The 6,211-nt window shown below is 40.1% G+C and overlaps 1 pseudogene; it reads left to right on the top strand.

The window, feature by feature from the left end:
- Positions 1 to 5,917, top strand: LOC145903691 (uncharacterized; annotated as a pseudogene).
- The last annotated feature ends 294 nt before the right edge of the window (positions 5,918 to 6,211 follow it).

Genomic DNA, 6,211 nt, shown 5'->3' with positions numbered 1-6,211 from the left:
GGTTTTCGGAGGATGGGGGAGTGGAAAAACTTTCGTCATCAAACATATTTGCAGTAAGTCTTATTGCTTTTGTGGGGGTCGATTAAGGAGATGCTCATTTGGGCAAAGAGATTCCTTTGTTCAACATGTAGAAAATCATTTCGGAAAAAAATTCCCTCTATTTCTTGTATATAAATTCTTTCTCAGATTGGAACCCTTTTGCAAAAGACTGACTTTTGTATTGTAAACAGTACACAAGGTTTCGCGATTTTCCCTCGCTTCGTCAGGTGTAAATGAACACAATGCGATACAAAAAACAAGCGCAAGGCGGTCGAAGAAAAAAGGCACTGTAAACGATAAGCTGCCGTTAGTTGGCGTCGTCGTGTTGCTGCATCGTTCCTGCGGCATCGTCGTGTTGATAATGGCTCAGGAATCCCCAATCTCTGTTGAGCCCATCTTTGATGGCGTTGAAGCGGTTAATGTGGTGTTGCTCGGCCGTCTCCCTTGCTGATCTTGATTTCCCTTTAACTTTTTGCAAGACCATTACCCGCATGTCGTCGACGCTATGCTTAGGCTCGTTGAAGTGTGCCCCCACTGGCTTTTCAGTGTTGTTATGTCGGACATCGTTCTTGTGGCCATTCATTCTCTTCCGCAGAGTTCGCCCTGTGGCTCAACAGAGATTGGGGATTCCTGAGCCATTATCAACACGACGATGCCGCAGGAACGATGCAGCAACACGACGACGCCAACTAACGGCAGCTTATCGTTTACAGTGCCTTTTTTCTTCGACCGCCTTGCGCTTGTTTTTTGTATCGCATTGTGTTCATTTACACCTGACGAAGCGAGGGAAAATCGCGAAACCTTGTGTACTGTTTACAATACAAAAGTCAGTCTTTTGCAAAAGAGTGCCAATCAGAGAAAGAATTTATCACATATAGACTGATACGGCAAGTTTAATAAATTCTTGTATGTAGTACACTCTGGGAAACCTTGCAAACATATTGTTCTAAACATTGTTATCGCGACGAATAATGCAAACATAAATGTCTTGGACTATAAGATCTAGACAAAACAACGCAATAATTTTCCTATAAAAATTTTTACTGCAATTATAGTCAGATGTTTCCAAAAATTTTAAATTGTAACCGCAGGCACGTCATAGGTAAAAAGAATTTATGAGGTTAAATATTGGGCAGATATTCTTCGCCGCAAGCAAGCTCAGTTTAAAGTCGACAACACCAAACATCCAGGACACAAATGTTGTAGAAGAAAAAGTCGAACAATTGCCATCATTGTGATTTTTTTCATTCTGCTTGCTGCCGGTATCATTTTGCTCATTCCTCAAATATTCGCAGCATTCTCGACACTTCAAAATCACTCCAACCACTCGTCTGCGGTAAACAGGTGCTAGCTTCACAATTGGCAACAAAAAGTAACAACCCTAATTTGTGGATGCAAATTAACAACGTTGGATTTAAATTCGAAAATTAACCAACCTCGATTGTTTGTATTGAAACACTCAGCATATTTTGTCAAACAATGAAGGTACACAATCATATTTTACACTTCTGATACATACCCGCACTTTGCAGCAGTAATCTCAACGTCAGTAACCACATGGTTAGTCCTACATCAGCAGCTTCCCCGGTTAGACGATACCTCTCCATCGTCATGCTCTCGCTGTCAGTAGTCCTTGCCGTCTCTGTGTTCGTCATCGTTTATTTCAACGACTACTTTCCTGCATTGCCCAAACTTTCGAACGTCAGGTTGTTGATAATGTGTGCTCTTGCCAGAATGCCTGTGAGAGGAGTGGACACGGCCACTTTGCGAGCCGATCAGGCCGATTGCGACTTGGTTAGTTACAGCGATCCTTCTGACAAAGACAACCATGTGGAACAAAGGTTCGTAGAATATTAAGACCGAATGTTTATCAGGTTCAATCGATTCGCGATTGTTCCGTTGGTCGTCATATGCCCCCTACGCGATTAAATAGTGGTTTGTTAGAGACCTTTGAATTTTTATCGCCCAGTCGTTGGACGCTATCGTTACCATTCAGATTTCTTGACGATTACGTTAAAATTTATTCGCGCCTACGCTAAAGACAATATCGTTTATCATAAGATATTGTTCCATTACTTTTGTTTCCTTGTTCTTTAATTTGCTCTTTTTTGTTCACAATCAATGCGACTGCTTCAAATAAAATGTATTTGCCCCGATTATTTTACCAAAACTTAATTTTTTAAGCTTATGTTAAAACTTTACTCGTTTGTTTAGATACATTTTCGTTAAATTCAACGCATGGGCATGTGCCGGAACCGACAACCTATGGGCCGGGATTGCCACCGCTCTTGTTGAGGCCGTGGAAGCTGAGTTCGGAAAAATAACAACCAGACTTACCAGAATGCTCCAAATCGTCACAGTTCAAAACCAAACTTCTTCAAGTAAACGGCGTATATTCTGTGCCAGATTGGGAGATAGCGAAAAAACAGCCGGGGACATTCTTAAGGACTTGGGCGTGGTGCAGAGTATGGTTGCGTACAACAATTGGGGAAAAAAAATGATGAAATACCGGAAAAAGACTCGAAAAACTGGTGGGTCGTTACCTATGCCAATTCATTGCAGGCTAGCGTCTCTTTTAATCACCTTAAAAAATTGGCAATTTCTGTAACGACGGAAGATTCCTTGCCGATTGAGGCTACCAAGAAAGGTTTGACGTTAACCAACATCAACTTTCTGTTGTCAAACTATTCCAAAACTGCGTGCAACATCCCAATAGTTGTTTGGCTGGTTTTTCTGCTCTTTCTTCTGTTCCTTCCCATACCAATGATGATATACGCACAAGTGGTAAGCGTGTTAATCTTAGCCTGAACGTCGACACTTAGTACTTTTCCTTTTGCACATTATTGGTATCTTAACCATCAGATGACTGCAGCTATTCCAGGAGCCATACAAGTTGTGGCCTGGCTTCCTTTTGTGATGGCATGTGTGTTCGCCGTCATTCGGTTCATCTACGCAATGGTCAATTCCCAAAATTCGCGCATTATGTCTGTTCTAAAGGGAACAAAAGGGACTCTGCTACCTCAGCTTGGGGTCATGAATCAAATCAAACACGAGGTAGGGATGTTTACATGTTAAGTATTGGAAAGAAAGTATATTAGGAAATCGATGCGCAAAGTTTGGTTTTTGTGGACGTTTGCGACATTTTTGCCCCACCGAGACTTCTTGACTGCAGGTTTGTAGCTTCCTGTTTTTTCACGCTTGTAGAATTAAATGGCCATTAAGATTAGTGAGCTCTCCTGTGGTTTGTGACTTTAGTTGGGTGCTCAACGGTTCGATGTTCTGGACCAAATCCAGTGACCAGCTCAAAGGTTTTTGACGCTTTTTAGCCAGTTTTGTTTTATTTTAATTTATATTTTGCAGAATATGTTAACTACGATACTGCGAATAGGCGTAAATCTTGGTTGAATTTAATGACTTGATTACGTCATCTTGCCAGGAATATCGTTTAACTGGGGATTTGTTTGCTATAATTAGTACTGTATTTCAGATCACCCATATTACCCAACTTGTGCAATGTGCTGAGCTTTCACATAGAAAGCAATATAAGATTGTAACTGTAATTGACGACCTGGACAAAATAACCCTTCCACAGGTACAAAACCAACAGTTATATTCTCATATATGTTTTCGAAATGTGTAAATGCGTCACAAAAACTACTGTTTATTAGTGTATACAATTATCTAAAATCGTAGCATTTCGTGCCAAAAAAATAACCATCATCTTATGATTATGACAATGCGTCAAAAACGCGAATCATTTATGGTTTAGGTAAAGTCTGTTTTGGACGCTTTAAGTATTTTGCTAAGCGATCGTTACTCACCGTTCGTGTGTTTGATTTCCATCAACTCACGGTTGGCGATTGAGAGCATTGAACACGCCTCCAGCATCGGGCAGGAACAAGCCAGAGTCAGCGCCCACCGGCTCTTGCGGACGATAATCAACCTGCCCCTCTGCCTTCCAACAGTGGTTATTGGTGTTTGGTTTTTCGCTTTATTTCTGCGTTGCTGTGTAAAAGAGAGGAAATTCGTTCGATTAAAAAATGTTTTTCCGTTGGAAAAAGTTTCACCCTAGTTTCGATGCGAGGACAGTAACTAAAATACTTATTTCGAAACAAACTACGAAAGTTACTTAAATATACTTGATGTATATATCACAATAGTAAATAGTTGTGAAACATTAAATTGAAAACTTGGTTAACAAATATCTTTTGCAGGTCAAGGACAAAGAGCGATACATTAAATTTCTTATCAACCAGGCCGACAAATCAAGGAACGAATGCGTTTCCACGCCGCCACCCCTTCGCAAACAAGCAGCTAAATCGAATGTTAACTCAGAAACTTCAGAAAAAGCAATCTCGAGCGGTGAGTTGGTGTTTCTCAAACTGTCGTCCTATGAATAATAGTTGGTTCCTACGCCGAATCTATTCAAACGCGTCGCGTGCAGAAGTTTAAAAATACTTCTGTTTACCTGTTTGTTAGGCTCGAACGTCAAGATAAAAAATTTTTCCGGCACAGTGGGCCGGGCGTTAATTGGTTATATCCTGCAATTTACTATTTGCAATATGTGGACAGTGGTATGATTAATTAACTAATTTTGTTTGGTTTTGTGATACATTTGGCGTTATTATGCTAATCGGGGCAGAGACTGCAGACAAAATATATAGGGTTCCATAAAATAGCAAACTAACTATAGTTTGGACATTCCCTGTGCAAAAAAACAAATGAGAACAAAACAGCAAAAATGTTCAGTGGGAAGCAGAAAAGAAAGGCGTTGAAAGAAAGGCTTCCACCAGTACGAATCGTTTCAAATGTTAAGAGGTAGATGTCGTCTTTTGGTCATAATACTAACGACAGCTCATGGCTGTGCTTTGCTGTTTTTTTGTCTTGTGGCGTTCACCCAACGTCATATTGTCCTTACAACAACACTCATAAACCAATATTACCCAAACATGCTATTATACAACCTATTACCCATTAAAGACATCGAGAGGTTTCGGCACATTTAGAACTGGTCTGATCCACTAAAAAGCAATCAGGAAGTCTGGTCCTTGCTTATGCGCCGACGGCATTACCATATCGCAAGATTTATTGGCCTACGTCATTTTGTTGAATTTGCAGTCCCTGGCACAAGTGCAGAGATGTTGGCATCACAACCGCACGTTGAGCCCTTAGAGGAAACTGGAAAAACCTTTCTTTCCTTTTGCAGGTACCATATATCATTTCTTAGTGTTTGTTTCACAACTTTTCTGTGTAAAGGGAGATTTATGAATCTAGCCTGTCTTTACATTGTATTTACAGCAATGTTTTACCATAATTCTGTGATTTTCCGTTTGCGGTCATTTTTACAACAACTTTCGTCAGTGATTGGTGATATTTCGTAGATGCGAGCAAACTCCTAAGTCTCGACAAGCCTTTGTATGTTTAAACGTGTTTCCTTGACAGTTTGTGATGTTGTTGAACCATACGAATTTGAGGCATTTATTAGGATTGTTTCAATATTTCGTAAAGATTATCTCTTCTTATTTTGCACCACATGCGGACTGTGGGTTGCCGACCCCCGATTTACAGTTTCAAGAGGACGCATTTTTACTTTTACAGACAATGTTTCATTAACAACACTTCAATTCCTAAAATGTTAGAGGAAAATCCACGCACGATCAAAAGGATTTTCAACATCGTAACTCTGTCGGCCACGATCATTAACCAACACTACAAAATGGTAGAAGCTGGAGGCGAACATCCCTTTATTTTGGAGCGATGTTTGTTTAGGGCATTTAACAATTAGAGAATTATTTAGTTGCTGAATATGTGGTTTTGCGTTTCAGATATTCAAGAATAACTACATGAAAAGGCTTAGAAACCAAAAAAATAGCGAAGGTAAATGACTAAAAAGGGGATAATATGTTGTATTTCGTTTTAAACATTTATCCCGCTGCACATAAGTTCGTCTTGAACACAAGCTTACAACATTATTTCGAACTTCAGGAACAAACAACGATGTGGGGGATATGCGTGATAACAATCTAGCCAACAACCTGGTCATGTGGACCATTCTTACTGAACAGTGGCCTTACAAGATGAGTTACATCATACAAGTAATTCAGGACTCCGACGACAAAGCGAATGACAACCGAGAAGGAATGAAAATAGGCGATGATAAGCTTCTAACAGA

This window comes from Ascidia mentula, chromosome 5 (assembly GCF_947561715.1).
Source record: "Ascidia mentula chromosome 5, kaAscMent1.1, whole genome shotgun sequence".
Lineage (NCBI taxonomy): Eukaryota > Metazoa > Chordata > Ascidiacea > Phlebobranchia > Ascidiidae > Ascidia > Ascidia mentula.
The sequence above is the reverse complement of the archived record's forward strand: the minus strand, read 5'-3'. Positions and strand labels throughout refer to the sequence as shown.